The sequence below is a fragment of the Malaclemys terrapin genome, chromosome 13 (genome assembly GCF_027887155.1).
Source record: "Malaclemys terrapin pileata isolate rMalTer1 chromosome 13, rMalTer1.hap1, whole genome shotgun sequence".
Classification (NCBI taxonomy): Eukaryota; Metazoa; Chordata; order Testudines; family Emydidae; genus Malaclemys; species Malaclemys terrapin.
In genome coordinates, this window is record NC_071517.1 from 28,389,260 (window position 1) to 28,412,476 (window position 23,217).

The following is a 23,217-nucleotide window of genomic DNA, read 5'->3' on the forward strand; positions in this document are numbered from 1 at the left end:
GGGGTTCCGACCTGGGGCAGGGTTTCTCGGTGCGAGCTCCGGTCAGGCGGCGCTTACCTCAGCCGGCTCCTGGTCAACGGCACACCGGTGCTAATGCAGGCTCCCTGCCTGCCCTGGCTCCGCAGGGCTCCCAGAAGCGGCCAGCACGTCCCTGCAGCCCCTAGGAGGAGGCATGGCCAGGCAGCATTGTGTGCTGCCTGCGCCCACAGGCCCTGCAGCTCCCATTGGCCATGGTTCCCGGCCAATGGGAGCTGCAGAGCCGGCACTCGGGATGAGGCCATCGCGTGGAGCTTCCTGATCGCCCCTGCGCCTAGGGGCTGCAGGGACGTGCCGGCCACTTCCGGGAACCCCACAGAGCCAGGTCAGGAAGGGAGCCTGCCTTAGCCCCGCTGCGCCACCAACCGGCCAGACTTTTAATGGCCCGGTGGGCGGTGCTGACCAGAGCTGCCAGGGTCCCTTTTCGAGCAGGCGTTCTGGTCGAAAACCCGACACCTGCCAACCCTGTGTCGAAGGCCCTGATTTGTGAGTGAGCTAAACCTCCAGCCTCCTGCGCTAAATGAGCTCCCTTAACCTTTTCCTGCACCCCATCCCGACCCCCCCCTTTTTACCTGCTTTATCTGCCCGGTGTGGGGTGTTGTGACCCTAGAGCGTGAGTTCCTTGCCACAGGGCCTGTCCTCTTGTCCCTGGGGGTGCAGTGTCCAGTCCTAGGCACCCTGCCTCCAGACTGGGTGTGACGAAGTGGGAATGGTCTTATGCTTTCTCTGAATAATGTGGGTGCCTCAGTTTCCCCTATGCATTTCTTAAGTATCTAGGTGATGGGATAATGGTGTGATTGTTGCAGAGCCCGAGAGGGCAGGGCCGTGCAGGGGTCTCCACAGAGAATGGCCGACACCCTGTCTCCTGGCAACTGATGGCCTGGGCCCCTCCCCTGCAAGGTGCCAACTGAAGGTGTTGGAGAACAAAGAGATCAGGTGACCTCCTGGCCCAGGAAAGAGACAAAGGCTGGAGGGTTTCAGTTTGGAGCTGGCTGGGGAAACGGAGGGAGGCCCAGCACCGGGGTCTGGGCCCCCTACCCCCAAGTTGGACCTGACTGAGGGGTCCTGTTCTCTGTACCTACAAGCTCTGTTTTGGACTGTGATCCTGTCGTCTAATAAACCGTCTGTTTTACTGGCTGGCTGAGAGTCCCAGTGAATTGCAGGAAGTGGGGGGTGCAGGGCCCTGGCTCCCCCATCCTCCGTGACAACTGGGGCCTCTGGGTAACGCTGCAGTAGGAAGATGTCACGGGTTGCTGTTATTACTGTCTGAGTCGTGTTATCATTATCTGTCCTCCGGCTTTGGGTGGGTCCATGCTGTGGATTTGCTTGTGTCCCACAGTGTCTAATGGGGTTGGAATCCCGCAGGTTTGTTATCCTGGGGGAGCTCAGCGTCCGTGTGACCAGTGCCAGGGACACATGCGTGTGTGTTCTCCTGGCCACATGGAGCCCACCCAGGCCGCCCTGTTCTGGGCACACCCTGGATCTGACTGTCAGCCGAGGGCCGAGCACTGGGCATATAACCAATGTTCTGACTTGACCCCAGCCTCATGGCCCGGCGATCCTGGCCTGTCCTCCCTCCCACCCCCCCGGGGACAAACACCCACAAAGATGGTTGGCCTGGAGGGGGTTTGGTTCCTGTAAGTTTTCAAGAGATGCTGGCAGGGCCGGACCGCAAACCACAGGCCAAGGGGCCACTGAGGACAATCACACGGTGACCACAGCCACAAGCTCCTCCCCATCCCTGCTGGATGAATGTCGGGTGAGACACAGAGACAGCGCTTGGGAGCCACAAACGCTCTGCCAGCTGGGCAAAGCTGGGAATGTGACAACAAGACAACACACCTGCCTTCAGATGCTTTGGGTGGAAGTTCCTGATTGCATGGGTGGGTCCCGTTAAGACGTTCAGGTTGTATATTTCCAGGGTGAGAACTGGGGCTGACAGGGCCAGCAGGCCGGTGAGGAGCAGGAGACGAGGGCACCGGGCAGCTGCTAAAGGGAAGAGCCGGTGAGAAGCTGGGAACACAAACCCGTCCTTCAGGAGCCGTGACTCCCAGTTCCCTCTGCCAGGACAGTGTCCCTGGAGCAGCCAGCTAAGAGCACGCTCCGCGGCTCCGCGCTCACAGCAGCCCAGAGCGGAGGGGAGCTGGGGAGCCAGGCGGGGCAATTGGGAACGTGGGGGCAAGGTGGTGACCGGGATAAAGGGAATTATGGGAGAGAAGAGCATTGGGGGAGGAGTGTTCTGGAGGACTGGACCAGGGTTGTGGGGGAACCTGTGGTTCTGGGGAGCCCCCTGCATGGTTGCTTGAAGCTGCAGCCTCTGTTCCCTGGCACAGCCCTATGGGAAGCCCTAGTTGCCTTACTGTGGAGACAGTCACTGTTGCCCAGCCCAGATTCCCAGCTCAGGCCAATCCCACAGTCAGGCTCCCCCGTCCATCCCCCTACACACAGACATCCTCCCCACAGATTTCCAGAGCCCTGCTTAGCCCTGCCTGCCCCCACCCCTGCTCCGCCCATGGCCTGTCTCCCAGGGCCCAGCCCACACCCCGTGCTGCCCAGCCAGCATCCCTGGCTCACTGTGGCTCTGCAGGGCGCAGTGGGATCAGCCAATGCTGCTGAAGAGGGAAGATGAACATGCCCCTTTTCTGTTGGCAGCTTGCGTGTGAGCTCACAGCCTGGGAATGGGACTGGCATCAGTGCCAGGTGCGGCTCAGGAACAAAGAACAGGGATTTCGCTGGCCAGACCACTGTCTAACGTCCCAGGTCCCCATCCCCCCGTGTGCTCTGAGGGGAGTGTGAGAACCTGCCCGTGGCGACAGGCAGGGGCCGGCCAGGAGCCCCGGATTGGGAGGGAGCCGGGAGATTTCAAAGCATTTTCAAATGTTTCCTATGAAAGGATTGATCGGCACAAGCTGAATGATGGTGTTACACGGAGCAGCTCCACGGTGATGCCGAGGGAGGGGGCACTGATCCCTTCAGAAAACTGGGCCCTGCTGACTGCAGGGGCAGGACGGATGTAGAGATGAAGAGCCAGGCCCTGTGCTAGGTGGCATGGGAGCACCAGGGACCTCTTTCCTCCCCTCCCCCTGTCTGTGCAGGAGTGGGGCAGGGTTCCTACCTTGGGCCCAGACAGCACTAGGGAAAGGGACCAGTCCTTGCACCAGGCCTGCGGGCCGCCATAGGGGCATTGTCCTCCACCAAGGGGTGCGGCCAGACTCCTAGCTAACTAGTGTGCAAGCTGCCATGGGACCATGTGCTAGCTGGGGAAACAGGCTGCATTTTACCACACAAGCAGTGGGATGCATTCGGCCCAGTGGTCTGGGGCCTCCCCACCCGGTCCCTGCTGGCACATGGCTCCAGCCAGCAGGGTCCAACCCCACGAAGATGCCCTCGGCCCCAGCCCCTGGGCACCATTCTTTAATTTAAATTAAGTGCTGCAGAATTCTGGGACCTGGCCGCAGCATTTAGGCCCAGCGTGATACCCCATAGATGGGGGCTGCCACAGGATGCCCTGGTATGAGGCACCGCACTCCTGCTCCAGGAGTCTGCACGTGACCAGGCAGAGCTGCGGGCAGAGCCTTCAGTCTCAGGCGAGGAGCGGCTCCGCCTGCAGTGGGAGTGGGATGGACGCTGCCTCCGCCCTACAGGCTCTCTGGATGTGGTCCGGAGGGCAGGGGGCCCAAGGACTCCTCTCTCCCAGCACTAAGGGCCCAAGTCTCTCCTCCCGCTCACATCCCCTCTTTCTCCTCCCCCAGAAAATCCCTCTGGCCCCAGTCTCTCCTCCTCCCCGCCCCAAATGGAAGGGCTGGTGGCCTGGAGATTTACTCTTGCAGACCCATCCCAGCAGCCCCGTATGCTCTGCCTGTGAACCTGGTAATGCCAGGCATGTTCTCCAGCAGCGTGGTGCCCATGGGAGCACCCGGAGAGACAGTGACAGCAGGGCACAGAATTACCATCTGCAGACCTCACTGCTTAGAAGTGTGTGTTTATTTCAAAGCCTGGATCCCGAGGCAGGGCTGTGCAGAGGGTGTTTGAGAAGCTCCCGCCATGCTTGGGATTTCACCTTTCCAGTGACCTCTAGGCCTGCTCATCGCATCGCCGAGCTAAAATGACGCGGAAGAGTCACTCCAGCCGAACGCTGGTGCATGGGAGTCAGCCCAGCGGAGAAAGGCCCAGTGGAAAAAAGCTCAGAAAGTCTGCAGGGAGGGAGAGGAGAAGGAAAGTGTCCCCGTTTCCTGGGTAACCCTGATACTTCCCCCAGCAAGGCCTGTGAAAGCAGGCGGGAGGTTTGGCCATGATACACTCTGACCCTTTTCCCTCCCTTCGTGGAGCAGGGGTTGGCCTCACTGCAGACAGGAGGGTGGGGAAGGGGGGACTAACAGTAGGACGCTGGTTTGATGAGGATGGCGGAGGCTTGGCAGTTCCCACTACAGAAACTACCCCAAGTGATGCTCCCTTTGACGTTCAGTCGAACAGAATGACAAGCCGAGTACCACCAGCCCCCCTCATAGCTAGACGCACAGTTCCCACCAGAAGTGTCCTGATCCAGGTCTTTAGCAGAGAACTTCATGTTGTCATGCATGGTGCTAGGATTGTATGAAGCCATGGCGTCCCCTGCAATCCCAGTGTAAGAGCCCAGCCTCAGCCTGTAGCCTTTGGACTCGTCTTCCAGACCGAAGAGGTGTGGGGGCTGGGTGGGTACTGGGAGTTCCTCCTGAAGGGACGGGGGTTGGCCAAGGTCACTCAGCCCCGGGGTGTGGGAGGGGGACAGGCTGAGGACACTCAGAGCCCCAGGAAGTGGGGGGGGGCTGAGGGGAGGGACTGGCCAGGGGCACTCAGAGCTCGGGGGAGGGGCTGTCCGGGGGGGGGGGCACTCACAGCCCCAGGAGGTGGGTGGGGGAGGGGCACACAGGATTTCAGGAATTCCCTGGCAGTGAAGAGCTGCTGGCGGCAGGGAGGAGCCAGCCGTGACAATCCTCACTTGGGATCCCTGGCTGGGCTAGTGGCTATGGGGGCCCGTGGCCCAGCTGCAGCGGAAGGTGACCTGAAGGAAATGCCTCGGCCTCCAGCTAGGAAGGGCCTGGGCCAGACAATGACCCACCGCGCAGTGTCCCAGTTCCCTGCCCCCCACCTGCGGGGCACGGCCCCTCCTCTGTAGGGAGGTTGGCATGTACCTTAGTGCTGCTTACTCCATCCCCAAAGGCCTCTCCCAGCCAGTCTCTGGCAACCCCTTCCGTTCAGTACGCACATTACCCTGCTGTGACATACCGGGGGGGGGAACCCCTCGGGGATGGGGGGGCTGTCACACAGCTGGGCAATTTGACCCAGCTGGGCTGGGGTGACTGTCTCCCTGGAGCTGGGGTCTCAGCCCAGGTGTCTCTCTGCCCTTCCCCCCAGTTGCCCCCGGGCAAGGTGGGAGCGCCCCACATTGCGTTCCAGCCCCACATTCACACCCACAAGTGATGGTGGGTTCCAATCCCAGCTGAACACGCCCACCCGGCCCTCGTGCGGAGCAGAAGGGCCCAGTGCTGCCCCACAGACCCTCTGGCTCTCCGAGCCCACTCTTACCCATCACCGCAGCACGTCTGGCCCAGGCTGAACGCTGCTGCTCTGTGCAGAGAGGCTGTCACTTCTCACTCCTGCGTACGAGGGGCAGGTGCTGCTACCGACTGCTCCCCCTAACCCCGCCCTGCTGCGCTCTGGGGATGCTGCCCTGCTGTGGAGCTTTCAGGTGTCTTGAACTGGAATTTGTTTGGAGAGAAACTGCTAAGGAGCCTTATCAGCCCCGAGCAGAGAGTACCTGGGAGCCTGCCTGGGTCGGGCGGGTCTGGTACAGCCTCCCCCAGATAAGGCTCTTCCCTGGACCTGCCACCCATTGGAATCTGGAACGATTCCCTCCGAGGTAACACCCAGGGAAGCCAGGGCAGGGCAGGGCACGGCCTGCTCCCCGGGAGCGTTAGGGCTTTCAGGAGTCAGAGGTGTCAGCGGAGCAGGTTGTACGTTAAAGCAGCGAAGGCAGTTGGGGGGCAGAGGAATTGGGTGCTTTGCCATTGCACTTGATCAGCTCAATTTGAAAATTCTTTCAAAGGAAATCCAGATGTATACATCTGACTGGGGTACATGTACACACATACACACGCACACTCACATGTGCACACACTCATGTGCACATACACGTACACACATACGCACATGTACACATACATATATATACAGACGTACACATACACGCACATACGCTCTCCCTGGAGCGCCCCAGGATGCGACTGACGGGGTGGCTGGCTATTATGGAGGCAGAAGGGGGTTGGGAGAAAATAATCAAGAAGAACTTTTGCTGAAAATGCAAACCTAAGCTGGAAATCTGTGCAGGGCTGGGCTCAGATCTTTTGAGCTGCTCTTATTAACCGTGGTCCTGTACTTCCTGGTTTGCGTCGGACCCAGGCAGGAGACTGGGCTGCTGTCAGCTGTAGAAGCCATTGGAATGAGCCAGGTCGGAATGAGCCAGGCCCTCAGAGCCTTCTGCCACCAATCGCCCCAGCAGTCACTGATCCACACCAAACCACGTCCTTCCAGTCAGGCAGTTTCATATGCACATGTCAAACCCTTGGTTTGCCACTCAGACACCACGGTGATGGGCACAGTAAGGACCGAGAGACGCTAAACAGGCAGACAGACAAGGAACTAGTGGCCCTGCCTACAGGTGTGTGTGTGGTGCAAACGGATGAACACCAGTTGCTGGCTGAAGGCACAACCTTAATTCCCACATCTCCTGTCTGTCAGCTATCGTTCGCTAGGCAGCCTGAGCTCCGGTTTCTAATGCAGCGTTTTGCTCTGGCCTATTGTGGTTCTCATGTCCGGGGGTGCCTTGGCCCCTCGTATCAGGAGCGGTGCAAAGGAGGCTGCTTTTCAAAGGTCCTAAAGTAGGGTTGTCAACTTTCTACTTGCACAAAACCAAATGCCCTTGACCCAACCCCTTTCATGCCCTTCCTCAAGGCCCCACCCCCACTCACTCCAGCCCAGGCCACCTCCCTCAGTCGCTCGCTCTCACACCCTCACTCACTTTCACTGGGCTGGGGCTGGGGGTTGGAGTGCAGGGAGGGGTGAGGGCTCCGGTGGGGATGCGGGCTCTGGGATTGGGCTGGAGATTAGGGGTTTGGGGTGCCAGAGGGGGATCCGGGCTGGGGCAGAGGGTTGGGGTGCGGACTCTGGGAGGGAGTTTGGGTGCGGGAGGGGGCTCAGGGCTGGGGTAGGGGATTGGGGTGCAGGTGGGGGTGTGGGCTCTGGGAGGGATTAGGGTACAGGAGGGGATTCCGACCTGGGGCAGGGGGTTGGGGTGCCGGGTGTGAGGTCTGGGAGGGAATTTGGGTGTGGGAGGGGGTTCCGACCTGGGGCAGGGTTTCTGGGTGCGAGCTCCGGCCAGGCGGCACTTACCTAAGCCAGCTCCTGGTCAATGGCACACTGGTGCTAATGCAGGCTCCTGACCCCTGGTCTCCCTCCGCTGGCAGGCTCTGAGCAAGGCCTGCCCAGAGAACATGGATGACGAGCTCTCGATCCTGCTGACAGCACCCCCCAGCACAGACAAACTCCAGCACATCTTGGAGGTGAGCAGAATGGGGAGGGGCAGCAGGGGTTTTACCTTAGACCTCCCAAGCCCCTCCCATGCCTGCTTCCCTTGGGGTCTCTCTCCTGGCTGAGCACAGGCTGCCCTTCTATCTCTCAGCAGGCCTGGGTCCTAGTCACAGGCTGCGTCTTGTCACGTGACACCCACACACTTATTCCCTTCACCCTAGGGAGCTGCATCACCTGGACCAGGTGCAGTTGAGCTCCAACATCTTTCCTGACCATCTCACCCTGGGACAGGTTGAAACTGGTAACCTGTGGTAACAGTAACTGGTTGCTCGCAAAGGTGCTGAAGACACAATGGAAGAGGAAATCCTTTGGCCTGGATTGAAATTATTCCGACTGAAAGCGAATGAGAGAAAATAGGTCCAGAGTTCTCTTCCTAGCAGCAGAAAATGTAGCGATTGATAGAGGTTCAGGTCAGAAAGGACCATTATGTGCATCTAGTCGCCCCTCCTGTATAACTCAGGGCCTAGAATGTCACCAAGTGGTTCCTTCAGCCAACCATAGCATGGGACTGAGCCAGAGCACGTCTTTTGGAATGACATCCACATGCAGGAGAGCCAGCTGGCTACCAGAAAATCTCTCTTCTGCAGTGACGTGGGGTTAAAGGACACAGGGGAAAAGACATGGAGGCTGTGACTAAACTTAGAGCAGCAAGGCCAGGAAAACCAGGGTTAGGTCCCAGGCCTGGCTATCAGATCTGCTGTTTTCTATTCCTGGCTTTGGGACCATGAGCGAGTCTCTGCACCGCTGGGTGCCTCGGTTTCCCCAGCTATCAAATGGAGCTAATCAAGGTTTTGTTTGTTCTCCCCATTTTACAGGGTGGGAAACCGAGACACACTTGGGACCTGTCTACACTACAGGTCTGTCGTGCGTTTGTAATCTGCTGACCCCCACAGAGCCTATGGACAACACAGCTCCTAAAGGTATGTTTGTTCTGTGCTTATCCCCTATGTACCAGCAGGGCTGGACAGCATTTCTCACTGTGATGTGGGGAGCAGGTCCTGGGTACTAAGGGTCTGAAGAAGCTCTCAAGGACTAATTTTAAAAATAATTGTTATCAATGAATTGAGAGAAAACATACAATCACTGCGGATAAGATTGGGGGGTGACAAAATACAGGCAGAGTGGTAATTCCTGATGGGGAGAGGGCAGTGATACAGAGCGATCTGGCTCATTCGGCCAGCTGGACCCATTCAAAGAAAACAAATTTGAGCAGAGCCCAATGCAAGGTCCTATACGTGGCAACAAAGCACGCCGGCCACACCTCCAGAATGGGGACGTGTATCCAGGAAAGCAGTGACTCTGAAAAGGATTTAGGGGCCAGAGTGGAGAAGCCACTCAACATGAGCTCCCAGTGCGATGCTGTGGTGAACAGGGCTAAAGCCATCATTAGACGAAGGAGCAGAGCCGTGAGTAGGATAGGGAGGTGACACAGTAGCAGTGAGACTGCTATTGGAATACTGCCTCCAGTGTTGGTGTCCTCCTTTGAAAAAGATGGTCCTAGAAATTGGAGCTGGGCAGCAAAGAGCCACCAAATGTTCTGAGGGCTGGAGAAAAATGCCTTCTAGTGAGCTATTGAAAGAGGTCAACCTGTTTAGCTTATCAAAAGAAGATTGAAGGGGACTTCATTGAAGTGTTGAAGTGCCTTAATGGAGAGAAAATACTGGGTATTAAAGGGCTCTCTAGTCTAGCAGAGAAAGGCAGAACAAGACCCAATGGCTGGAAGGTGAAAAGAGACAAATTCCTATGACAAATAAGGCACAAATATTCAACAGCGAGGATGATTGAACACAGGAAGAAGCTACCAAGGAAAGTGGTGGGTTCTCCATCTCTTGATGTCATTAATAAAGACTAGATGCCTTTCCGGAATGTGTTTGCCCCAAAAGTAGCTATTGTGGTAGACAGGAGGCCTGTGATATGCAGGGGGTCAGATTAGATGCTCTAACTGTCTCTTCTGGCCATAAAGTCTACTCATTTCTGAGAAACCGAGTGTAGCATTGGGAGCAGCCTCTGCTGTTTTACTGTCTAGCCGGCTTGCTTCCTAGAATGAACACTCATTGAGTGGGGTGATCCACAGGGAGTAGCTCAAACCTCCAAAGTGTCTGCCCTGTGGCAGGACATTAGCACTGCAGGGGAGGGGTGGGTGTGCAAGTGACATCACAAAGGCCTTTTTCAGGACCTCAGCCTATTGGCCAAAGGTGCAGGGAAGGTGGTGACCTCACAGAGAGATGCTGACATCAGCCAGGCAGGACAGGGGCGCAGGGCCAGGGAAACCTCAGAAACCCCTGTGGCTTTGCTTCAGCAAGTCTCCTTCTCGAGATCTCTCTTTGAGGTCTGAGAGAGTATTTGGGTTCATGTATGTGACCACCAGGAGGAACCTCTTTTGAGTTTTCTCCTTTCTTTTTCCTGATTTCACTAGAAAACTGACGTCCCTGTTTAGAAGGTAAGAGCCTCCGAGAGGTTTGGAACCTGTTCAGTCTGCTGCATCTGGTGCCAGCTGAATTCTAGGCATGGAAAACACTAGCTTAAGGTGGCCAAATTTTATTCCCCACCTGGGATTTTGTCCCTTAGAATCTCTGGGGACATTAAGGTTTGTCCTTTTTCTTTTACCTTTTCCTCCATCCCTCCCTCCTTTCTCTTCATCTCTTACTTCTTTTGTCCTTTCCCTGTTCCCCTCCCACCACCAGGAGGGGTGTGTGTGTGTCGTGGGGGGTGCGCTACAACTCCCATTGTGGGAGGTCCACCGAAAAATGTGGGGCTGAAATAGTGCTCAGACAGTGATCCCCAGCGGTGACCTGGGCCATCCTTTGGGCTCTCTGGTGAGAACCCTCATCCTCCCGCCCCTCGGTCTCTACCCTGATTGGCTGAGCAGGGGGTTATTGACAGGGAGGAGACTCAGGTCCCTGTTGTTTTCTTTTAAGACCAAGTAAATAGTCATAACCAGTCATATGTTCGACAAATTTTGCTGCTTCTCTGCAGTTCATTATTTTCTCTACCATTCCAGTTCTCCTAAAATACTTGCTGAATAATTACTATGAACTCTTGCTGGTCTGGAACTCATTTGAGAGCACTTTAGTCAGGTCATTCAATGTCTGAAATTCAAGATCCGATGGTTAGTTTGAAAATCAGGGCTCTTGGGTCCTATTCCCAACTCTGCCACGGACTGGCTGTGTGACCTAAGACAAATCAATTCTCCTTTCTCAGCCTTAGTTTCTCCCTCTTTCAAGTAGGGATAACAATCCGCCCCTACCTACCTCCCGGCTGGTGGAGGATGGGGATCTATTGGAGAGTGTCACTAGGAGCAGTGCATAAGATGAGGTGTCCTATCGTGTTTACTCAGATCAGATTATGACATAATAGAATGGATGAAATAGTCTATTTTATTTTTTATTATGTTGCAATTGTTAAGAGCAGCAACTACTTAGCTCAGACTGAAACATCTCATCTAATTTTTGAGATCTAAGTGTCTCCTCTTTGTGTAGCTCAAACCTCCAAAGTGTCTGCCCTGTGGCAGGACATTAGCACTGCAGGGGAGGGGTGGGTGTGCAAGTGACATCACAAAGGCCTTTTTCAGGACCTCAGTCTATTGGCCAAAGGTGCAGGGAAGGTGGTGATCTCACAGAGAGATGCTGACATCAGCCAGGCAGGACAGGGGCGCAGGGCCAGGGAAACCTCAGAAACCCCTGTGGCTTTGCTTCAGCAAGTCTCCTTCTCGAGATCTCTCTTTGAGGTCTGAGAGAGTATTTGGGTTCATGTATGTGACCACCAGGAGGAACCTCTTTTGAGTTTTCTCTTTTCTTTTTCCTGATTTTACTAGAAAACAGACGTCCCTGTTTAGAAGGTAAGAGCCTCCAAGAGGTTTGGAACCTGTTCAGTCTGATGTATCTGGCGCCAGCTGAATTCTAGGCATGGAAAACACTAGCTTAAGGTGGTCGAATTTTATTCCTCACCTGGGATTTTGTCCCTTAGAATCACTGGGGACATTAGGGTTTGTCCTTTTTGTTTTACCTTTTCCTCCATCCCTCCCTCCTTTCTCTTCATCTCTTACATCTTCTGTCCTTTCCTCTGTTCCCCTCCCACCACCAGGAGGACTCTGTGTGTGTGTCGTGGGGGGTGCTCTGCAGTGGGAACAGGGACAATTCTCCAACTTTGGGCAGTCGAGAGCCTGGGTGAGATAAGGGGCGTTAAAGCCCTTTGTGAAGGAGAAAGGGGAGTTTCACGGTGTTGAGCACCAAGGAATTCTAAAGTTTGCTAAAACATCTAGTCTGCAGAAACCAGAAATGGTCGAAGCCACATTGTAACCATTGTCTTTTTTAAAGCCCATTGAGGGATGTGAGTCCCACCCTTTTAGGTATCTGGGGTGCTGGGAGAAGAAAAGAGGTGCCTGAGTCCATTTTATGGCCTCAACAAACTAAGTGCTGTGCCCCAGTTCTCGTCAGAGATCCCTGAAAAAGAACATCTTCCCATCCATTAACATACCTGGAAAGATACTGGAACTCCTTATTAAACAATCAGTTTGTCAGCACCTACAGGACAATTTGGTTCTTAGGACTAGTTAGCATGGACTTATCAAGAACAAATCATTCCAAACCAATCCTAGCTCCTTCTTTGGCAGGGTTACGGGCCTAGTGGAGGTGGGTAAACAGTAGATGTGATCCATCTTGGTGTTAATAAGGACATTCTCACAAACAAACTAGGGAGATGTGGTCTAGATGCAATTAGTATAATATGTGTGCACAGATGGTTACAAGCCCATACTCCAACAGCCCAGAACCAAACAGCAGGAAGCAGATCATGCAATGAACTCCTGCCAGTGCGTGTAGATTGCATTACGTGCACCCCTGTGGGGGAGGAGGAGCTGCTCTGGCTGGGGTAGGGATGGGGAGGGACCAAACAGGCTGGTTAGTGAGAGGCTGCCTTGACCCCAGACTCACACCCGCTCCCCGCTCGGTTCCAGGATTGCCAGGCTCCTGAGGATGTTCAGGAAGAAGGCTCTGCAGTTGGCCCCAGAGCCTGAGGGAAGCAGCTGCCATCTTCCCCAGGAGCAGAGCGGCTCCTCCGTCCCCACTGGCGGGGAAGGAGCTCCCGGCCAGGCCAGGAGGTGGAAGTGCCCAGCCTTCTGGCGGAGAAAACCCGCTCCCAGCGCAGGCGCTGAGGTGGGAGAGGCCAGGTCGAAATGGAGCTGGGCCAGGATGCGGCTGGGCAGGCAGGACCCAGCGCAGGAGGGGAGCCGGGCAGGGTGACTCTGGGCCATGTTGTGTGGGCAGCAGCGGCCCCAGGAGCCCAGCCCTGATTCCCAGCAGGAGGCATCACCCTGCCCCGTCAGTGAGGACCTTCCAGCCTCCCCAGGGCAGGAGGTGGAGGATCCCTGTCCCACCACCAGCAGCTCGGCCCGCTCCCCATGGAACAGCAGCAGTGCCTGGGACTCGGGCAGCAGCGAGGCCGATGGACGCCGCAGCTTTGTTCCAGGTGAGGAGTCAGGCTGGGCTCAGGGAGAGGTGAGGGCGGGGCTGTGAACACCCTGGGCCCAGGCCCTCGATCAGTGCTATGGGGGTGGGTCCCCAGCCCAGGGGTCTGGCCTGAGCCACATGAACCCCACTGACACTAGATGCTGCCACTTTGGTCCTTGGTGCTCCAGTTCGGGGGAGGCACCTCTCAGGGAGTCCAGGACAGTCTGGGGAGGTCTCTTTGCTATGGGCTCCTGAAGGAGTTGGCTTTGGGAAGAGGCTCACTCCCAGGATCAGATACAGAGGGGCAGCAGGGTCCAGGGAACAGGTGCTATTCCTGCCCTGCCACTGTCTGTCTGAGAAACTTTGGCCCTGTCATTCCCTGGCTCGGTGCCTCAGTTTCCCTTCTTGCCAGCCTGTGCCTATTTCACTGCAGTTTCACCTGCGTGTTGGTGCCAGTCCCATCCCCGCACTGCACAGTCTAATACTGGCTCCTCTCTCTTGCCAGCACCATGACACCTGCCCTGGAGCCAGAGCTGGAGACCCACGTCCTCCGAGCTGCCCTGCACGCCGTCTTCACCTTGGGCATGGAGAAGGACACCGCCCAAGTGCAGGTAGATCATGCTAAAGTCATGGATAGATGAGCCAGCTGTCATCCTGCCATGAATCCTTGCTAATTGCCTGCAGTGGGATGTGAATGAGAGAGGCCAGGATATGTGTTTGGGGTCTCACCAGTGCTTCCCAGAGACCCCACTTCCCATCCTGTGGCAGATGTAGCCCCAGTTTCCCTAACTCTGACCCATGGCTCTCCCTTGCTTTCAGGATCTGCCTAGGGTCTTGCCAGACCTCCTGGACGCCATGCTGGGGAACCTGCTGGCAGAGTCCCCAGACACCGACAGGCTCCAGTACATCTTGGAGGTGAGCCCGATGAGAGGGATGGGGGCAATTTTACCTTCACTCTTAGATCCATTTTCCAGTCCGTCCTCCTAGCTGGGCCCCCAGTGGGCATCCTTGGTCAGGGCAGTCAGTGCAATGCCTCCTTTCCCCACAGCACATTAACTACTGGATCGTGTCCAGGGGGCCACGAGAGAGAGCCAGGGCCGTTAAGAGCAGCATGGCCCTGCTCAGATCCACTATCACCCTCCCTGAGTTTGACGTAAGTGACCTCTGACCCCAGCTTCCTGACTCCAGGGGTAGGTGGGCTGGCTCCGACGGGCTGTAGGATCTGCTGCTGCAGGGGCTGTGGGTTAGGAGTGTTCCTCTTGGGGAGGCAGAGGCAGAGCAGAGAGTGAGCCTGGCTTGAGTCAAGTTCTTCTTGTTCTAGTTAAGTGGTGACTCTGGGCTTTTAAGGGGGCTGTGCTCCAGGTTCATGCCTCCCTGTCATCCTGGAGCAGCGGAAAGCAAGTCCTCATGGAGGGCCCTGCCCACAGCCCTGTGCTCCAGGCTTCCTTGGGGGCAGAGGAAATTAAGGGTCTGGCTCTAGCTCCTATCCTCTAGCATCTCCTGCAGAGGGGCTGAGGGGAAGGAGAGTCCTGGCCCGGGGGGGACTGGGAGCTGACAGGAAAATGCTGATGGAGTCCCCTCTCCCTCTCCCGTCCATTAGAACTCAGCGGAATTCCCCAGGATGGGTCACCACATGGCACAGCTAGCTCTGTCCGTCAGTGACCCAGCCAAGGACATCAGCCGGCAGGCCAGGGAGGTGGTTTACCGGCTCTACCAGATGCTGCTGCACCAGAGGGGTAAGGAACCCAACTGGGAAATGGCACCCGCTAGAAGAGTGAGACTGGGACCCCAGCCAATTTCTCTCAGACTGACCCCGGCTGGAGGATGAGTCTCTCTATCTCTTTCTGTGTTCCACACCACGCCCTGCAATTCTGTTGGGCCGGGCACGCAGCGAGGACTCTGCCCACTGTGCAGCCACCAATGGGATTGGAAGGACACAAGCCCTGCAACCAGAAGGACAAATGTGTGTATGTGTCTCTCTCCCTGTCACCTACTCCCTCCTGGGGGAAACCCAGCAGCTGATGGGGGACAAGGTGAGCAGCTGCATTAGACTCAGGAGATTGGGGCGGGCCCCAGGCCTCATTCCCATCCTGTGGCCATTCGCTGGCCTGGCACAAGGAGCCTGGTGGGGAATGAAAGGGAGAGCAGGTGCTCCTGGGAAGGGAGATGAATTCACCTCCATGAGCAGGAGCGAGCCAGCTTGTCCGTGGAGCAGCTCCACCCAGCTCTTTAGCCAGGCTAATTAACGACAAGCTTTGCCTCATCCCAGTCTTATGTTCTTAGGACAGGGTGCTATCGCTCTTGGGAAGGGCAGGAGAGTCCCCCAAGTGCCCTCTGCGAGACTCTCCTGTCCCACAGGGCCGCACCCAATTCCTAGTGGTCTGGTGTCTGTGTCACCCGAGCCACCACCCAGAGTTGCTCCCATCACTGGCAGCCTGGGAGGCTAAGGACTGATGGGTGATGGCGTCTGACCAGGCAGGGCTGAGGCACATGGGCAGGGGATGCTTGTCCTGCTGCTGGCAAGGCTGGACCCGTTCTGGAGAGAACAGGAGGATTCAGTCAGCGGTAGGGTTACCATGTCTAATAAATAAAAAGGAGGACCCTCCACGGGCCCTGGCCCCGCCCATTTCCCCACCCTTAGCCCTACCCCAACTCCGCTCCTTCCCCACCCTAACTCCGCCCCCTCCTCCCTCCCACTCCCAGCAATGGGGAAAGGGCTGCCCCAGTGCTACCGGCTTCACGGTTTGCCGGGCAGCCCCCAGACCCTGCGCCCCCGGCCGGCGCTTCCCCAGCGCAGCTGGAACCTTAAAGTCTGAGAGGGGAGGAGCGGAGCAGCTCAGCTGGAGCCGGGGAGGAGAAGTGCCTGGCCCGTGGCTCGGGGCCCGGAGGCAGGGGGGGCTGCCCGAAGGGCTGGCTTGGGCAGCTCGGCTCTTAAAGTCTGAGAGGGGAGGAGCGGAGCAGAGCAGCCGCGGGAGGGGAAGTGCCCAGACGGGGGTTTGATTGACGAAAAGCAGGACATGTCCGGGAAAAACCGGACGTATGGTAACCCTAGTCAGCAGGGGCTGCCGATCCGTCCCATTCACCAGGGCTGCCATCCTGCGGCTTCCGCATTAGTGGCTAGGGAAAGGGAAATGGGATGGGGGTGACTTGGGGAAAGGTCTCAACCTCCCCACATCCCACTTCACTGCTGCCAGAATCCCTCCTGCCCCGCCCCCGCTACAGTCCCCTCCCTACCCAACCTGGGTGGGGCTGGAGGAGAGGGGTGTGAGAACTTGAGCTGTGGATTGGAAGTGGAACAGCTGTCAGGGGCACTGAGGGGGAAGTGGCAGGAGCTCCCCGTACAAGGAGGGGGGTTGCCACTGGACGTCACTAGGAAGGACAGCAAGACTCCATCCTGGGGGTCAGGCGGGGGAATCCATCCCTCAGAGGTGGGCAGGGGCTGGGTGGAAATGCTGCTGGTTCCAGGGGCCGTTAATCCCCCCTGATTTCTCTGAGGCGTCTGAGTCTCAGACAGGTTCTCGTTCCCTTGCAGCAGGAGGACGTCACGGCCAATGTGATGTGCTAGCTCCGTATTATGCGGCACTTGCGCCAGGTGCCCGAGGCGCTGCAGGGCCTGTGCCTCTGAGGCCACCAGCAACTCCCGCTCCCTGCTGCAGGTACTGCTCTGGCTCTCTGTAAATGGGGAGCTAGTGGAAGGGGAAATGGAGCCCCCTGGCACTCACAGAAACCCTCTCCCCTCTCTGTGGAGCAGGGTCCTTTCCTCTGCCCCCAAATTCCTTCATCTGGGACAGGAGCTCTTTCCCTCTCACCCATTCCCCTCCCCCCTTTCCTTGATCTACCCCCATCCCATTCCCCCTGCACCCAGGCAGAGCTCTCCCTGCCCCATATGGTGCAGAAAGGCCTGTGATATGCAGGGGGTCAGATTAGATGCTCTAACTGTCTCTTCTGCCCATAAAGTCTACTCATTTCTGAGAAACCGAGTGTAGCATTGGGAGCAGCCTCTGCTGTTTTCCTGTCTAGCCGGCTTGCTTCCTAGAATGAACACTCATTGAGCGGGGTGATCCACAGGGAGTAGCTCAAACCTCCAAAGGGTCTGGCCTGCGGCAGGACATTAGCACTGCAGGGGAGGGGTGGGTGTGACAGTGACATCACAAAGGCCTTTTGCAGGACCTCACCTATTGGCCAAAGGTGCAGGGGAGGTGGTGACCTCACAGAGGGATGCTGACATCAGTCAGGCAGGACAGGGGCACAGGGCCAGAGAAACCTCTGAGTCCCCTGTAGCTTTCCTTCAGCAAGTCTCTTTCTCGAGGTCTCTCTTTGAGGACTGAGAGAGTATTTAGGTTCACGTACATGAATGCAAGGAGGAACCTCTTTTGAGTTTTCTCCTTTTTTTTCCTGATTTCACTAGAAAACAGACGTCCCTGTTTAGAAGGTAAGAGCCTCCGAGAGGTTTGGAACCTGTTCAGTCTGATCCATCTGTTCCACAAGTCCTTCAGTCCAATCCACTTCCCTAACTAATTTCCTTAATTTTTTAAAGTTAGCCCTTTTGAAAAAAAAAACCCGAGTCACAGATCTATTTTTGTTTACCCTTCCATTTAGTTTAAACTGAATTAGCTCATGATCGCTCAAACCAAGGCTGTCCCCTACAACCATTTCTTCTAAGAGATCCTCACTACTCACCAAAACCAAATCTAAAATGGCATCCCCTCTTGTTGGTTCAGCAACTACTTGGTGAAGGAATCCATCAGCTATCACATCTAGGAAAATCTTAGCCCTATTATATTAATAGCACTTGTCCTCCTGTCTATATCTAGGAAGTTAAAGTCTCCCATGATCACACAATTCCCATTAGTATTTACTTCATTAAAAACATTGAAGAGGTCTCTATCCCTATCAAAATCAGACTCCTGTTCTAACAAACAGCAACCTCCCCCGAAAGGCAGAGATAGAGCCCAGGAATCGAGATGGTGGGGAAATTTCATTGAAACCGTTTCTGACCGAAAATCCTATTCAAACTAAACCAGTTTGTTTCTTGAAATCATAACAAGTGGCAATGAAAATTCTTTGTCACAATGTGTTAAATTGTCTCGTCGCACTCAAAGAGGAGACACTTAGATCTCAAAAATTAGATAAGATGCTTCAGTCTGAGCTAAGTAGTTGCTGCTCTTAACAATTGCAAAATAATACAATACAAATAAAATAAACTATTTCAGCCATTCTATTATGTCCTAATCTGATCTGAGTAAACATGATAGGACACCACATCTTATGCACTGCTCCTAGTGACACTGTCCAATAGACCCAGCAGTCCTTATTTCCAGGCCCCTTCGCTAACCACTGCTGCACACTCCCTCCCATAGCTGGCAATTACAACCAGGCCCTCATGTCCGGTCCCCCTGCTTTGAGAGGGAGTGTGCTCCGCTGGAGTGATTGGAGCAGGGAACTGGGAGTCAGGACTCCTGGGTTCCATTGCTGGTTTCCTATTGACCTGTGGGACTTGGGGTAAGTTGCTGCCCCCTCTAGGCTCTGTCCCCAGCAGTCAAATGGGGATTTCATACTTTCCCACTATTGGAAAGTGCTGGGAGAATCGCCCAGCAAAAGCTGTTCTGACAGTGCTAAGCAGCATCTGTTTGCTTGTGAGAATGTCCTATGGGACTGTGTCAAAAGCCTTATTAACACCAAGATAGATCACATCTACTGTTTACCCACCTCCACTAGGCCCCTAACCCTGCCAAAGAAGGAGCTAGGATTGGTCTGGAATGATTTGTTCTTGACAAGTCCATGCTCACTAGTCCTAAGAACCAAATTGTCCTGCAGGTGCTGACAAACTGATTGTTTAATAAGCAGAGGCTGCTCCCAATGCTACACTCGGTTTCTCAGAAATGAGTAAACTTTATGGGCAGCAGAGACCGTTAGAGCATCTAATCTGACCCCCTGCATATCACAGGCCTCCTGTCTACCACAATAGCTACTTTTGAGGCAAACACATTCCGCAAAGGCATCTAGTCTTTATTAATGACATCAAGAGATGGAGAATCCACCACTTTCCATGGTAGCTTCTTCCTGTGGTCAATCATCCTCACTGTTGAATATTTGTGCCTTATTTGTCATAGGAATTTGTCTCTTTTCACCTTCCAGCCATTGGGTCTTGATCTGCCTTTCTCTGCTCGATTAAAGAGCCCTTTAATACCCAATATTTTCTCTCCATTAAGGCATTTCAACACTTCAGTGAAGTCACCTTTCAATCTTTTTTTGATAAGCTAAACAGGTTGAGCTCTTTCAATAGCTCACTAGAAGGCATTTTTCTCCAGCCCTCAGAACATTTGGTGGCTCTTTGCTGCCCCAGCTCCAATTTCTAGGACCATCTTTTTCAAAGGAGGACACCAACACTGGAGGCAGTATTCCAATAGCAGTCTCACTGCTGCTGTGTCACCTCCCTATCCTACTCACGGCTCTGCTCCTTCGTCTAATGATGGCTTTAGCCCTGTTCACCACAGCATCACACCGGGAGCTCATGTTGAGTGGCTTCTCCACTCTGGCCCCTAAATCCTTTTCAGAGTCACTGCTTTTCTGGATACACGTCCCCATTCTGGAGGTGTGGCCGGCGTGCCTTGTGGCTACCTTGCACTGGACTCTGCTCAAACTTGTTTTCTTTGAATGGGTCCAGCTGGCCTAATGAGCCAGATCACTCTGTATCACTGCCCTCTCCCCATCAGGAATTACCACTCTGCCTGTATTTTGTCACCCCCCAATCTTATCCGCAGTGATTGTATGTTTTCTCCCAAGTCATTGATAACAATTATTTTAAAAAATTAGTCCTTGAGAGCTTCTTCAGACCCTTAGTACCCAGGACCTGCTCCCCACATCACAGTGAGAAATGCTGTCCAGCCCTGCTGGTACATAGGGGATAAGCACAGAACAAACGTACCTTTAGGAGCTGTGTTGTCCATAGGCTCTGAACAACATGTGGGGGTCAGCAGATTACAAATGCACAACAGACCTGTAGTGTACATAGGTCCCAACTGTGTCTCGGTTCCCCACCCTGCTCTAAGTTTAGTCACAGCCTCCATGTCTTTTCCCCCGTGTCCCTTAACCCCACATCACTGCAGAAGAGAGATTTTCTGGTAGCCAGCTGGCTCTCCTGCATGTGGATGTCGTTCCAAAAGACGTGCTCTGGCTCAGTCCCATGCTATAGTTGGCTGAAGGAACCACCTGGTCACATTCTATGCCCTGAGTTATACAGGAGGGGTGACTAGATGCACATAATGGTCCTTTCTGACCTGAACCTCTATCAATCGCTACATTTTCTGCTGCTAGGAAGAGAACTCTGGACCTATTTTCTCTCATTCACTTTCAGTCGGAATAATTTCAATCCAGGCCAAAGGATTTCCTCTTCCATTGTGTCTTCAGCACCTTTGCGAGCAAAGAGTTACTGTTACCCACAGCTTACCAGTTTCAACCTGTCCCAGGGTGAGATGGCCAGGAAAGGGGTTGGAGCTCAACTGCACCTGGCCCAGGTGATGCAGCTCCCTAGGGTGAAGGGAATAAGTGTGGGTGTCACGTGACAAGACGCAGCCTGTGACTAGGACCCAGGCCTGCTGAGAGATAGAAGGGCAGCCTGTGCTCAGCCAGGAGAGAGAACCCAAGGGAAGCAGGCATGGGAGGGGCTTGGAGCGTCCTTTAAAGGTGAGGGACAAGCTGGGAAGGGGCCAGGCTGAGCACTAAGGACCAGGCCCTAGGAGGGAAAGACAGGGCAGTTTAGGAGATGGGACAGATAGTCCAGTTGGTTTCAGTTCCCAGGACCAGACACCCAGAGGTGAAGGTGATTGTCGGGGCTTCTGTCCTTCTTCCCCAGTGTAGATTTGATAGTGGAGAAGACTGATGCCGCAAGGGGGAAGTGAGTTACCCCAAGGTCACCCAGTGAGTTTATATCACGAATGCATACTCGGAAGGATCGAATAGAAAAGTGGATTTTCCAGTCTCTTCTTTCTAGGAGTCCCCAGGGCTAAGGTAAAACCCCTGCTGCCCCTCCCCATTCTGCTCACCTCCAAGATGTGCTGGAGTTTGTCTGTGCTGGGGGTTGCTGTCAGCAGGATCGAGAGCTCGTCATCCATGTTCTCTGGGCAGGCCTTGCTCAGAGCCTGCCAGCGGAGGGAGACCAGGGGTCAGGATTATGGAACCTGTTGTGACACCTGCCAGGATGACAGCAGGCTCTGTAGTCCTTGCCCAGAGCAGCTCTCTGCAGAGGGCCTGGTGCACAGCAGTGTAGGGAACAGCCAAGCTGCTAGGGATGGGAGCTGGGCTTCCTGGCAGAGTCCAGCACCCAAAGCCCAGCATCTGCAAGGAAGGGATTCCCCACAGAGGGGCAACATCATCTCCCACACACAGGGAGTCTTCCCCTGACACTTGATTCATCCTATGGCCTGTTCCCATCTCTGCCCACCACACTCCCAACTCAGCAGCTCCAGCTACCGAAGGGAGCACGAACCAGACGCCTTCCTGCTCCTGGGACAGAGGAGTAGGTTGATGATCTACCTGGATGTGAGCGTTGGCCTTCCCCATGCCCAGGGCCTAGACTCCATTCAGGGCAGCACACAGGAACTGCGATTCCTATTCTGGATCTAGTGGCAGCTTCAGTTTGCTGGCAGGAGACTGTACATGAGACCTTGCAGTTGCGGGGGTGACACAGGCACTAACATGTGCATGGGAGTTTGAGCAACAGGGCAGAGGCCTGTGTGGGGCAAGGAGGGCAGGGATTTGGGAAGCAAGAGCAGAGGATCAAACCCTTTCTTAATGTGGGTCGGGATGATCCCCATTTCAAAGATAGAGAAAGTGAGGCACCAGGTGGGAGAGTGACCTGGCCAGGATCACGTTACCGCTCAGTGGCAGGACTGCAGACAACCCGTTCCCTGATCTCCTCACTGGACGCTGCTGCCCCTCCTGTATGACCCCTCCAGCCATCCTCGCCCACAGGCCATCCCCACCACTCTCCAATACCAGGCTGTTTCCACAATGGAAGCAGGCTTGTAACAGAGTTCACTCACCGATAGGTGCCCCTTCCTTCAAGGCCTGGGGTCACAGATTTCTTGGGCTAGCACGCTTGCCAGCAGGTTTTTGGCTGGGAACTCAGCCCTTCGGCCAGGCGACCATCTTTTAGTCCACTCCTTCCTGGGTCACGCTCATCCCAAACGAAAAGTCAAAAAATGTCTTGAACTGAAACAAGATCCTCTGTCCCTTGGGGGCTTTTCCTCAGCCTGACTTTGGCTCGGCCTGCCCTTGCTGGCCTTGGTAGCCCTTTCTATGGCCCTGTACATCCCCTTCCTTAGAGACCGTGGGAGAACCAGTCCTACCCTGGATTCTAGGTTCTGCCCTAAGGCCCTGTACCGAACAGCTAGGCCTGCTCCTGTACCTTTGTTGCGGTTTTCCCCTGGATTCCCCTCAGCTGGAGCTCACTCTGTAATCCATTTGGCCTAGCTCCAGGCTTTATAGCCCACAGGCCAAGCCCCCCGTTATATACCCTCCTCCTTAGAACCTGGCCCACGCGGGGGCAAGTTCTATTCTTCTCCAAGCTTCATCCCTCCTCATCTCATCGCTGTCACCGGCTGCGCGCTTGTACAGCCTGTGCGCAGTGTCTGCAGCTCCACTGCCAGCTCGCTCGGGGCAAACCTTCTCTTCTGCAGTATCCCGACGCTCTTCCTGCAGCCACTCAGTCTCATGAACAGCTGCTTGCAAAGCCTCTTCTGAAGCCTTTAGCGTCTTCTGTTGCCTTTTTGCTACTGCCGCTGCATATGCCAAAACCTTTTCGGTCAGGGTCTGAGAACCCCCCATGGACTGCTCCACCCTTGTGTTTGTTCCTCCTCCAGTCTGCTTCATCTCTGGGCCAATCATTTCATCCTTCATCTCCCTGCAGCACCCGACAGGGTGTGTTGGTGGAGGGTCTGCAAGGTCCATGGCCACCCCAGCCACCTCCACCTTACCTGCCTCATGGGGGTTTGTGTCAGAGGACACCTTCTCCTTTCTTTCTAACTTCTTAGGGCCCTGGCCCCTCGTTCAGCCACTCAGCAATTTCCTAAGCAGGCCGTGTCTTTTGATATGGCCTGCTTCTCTG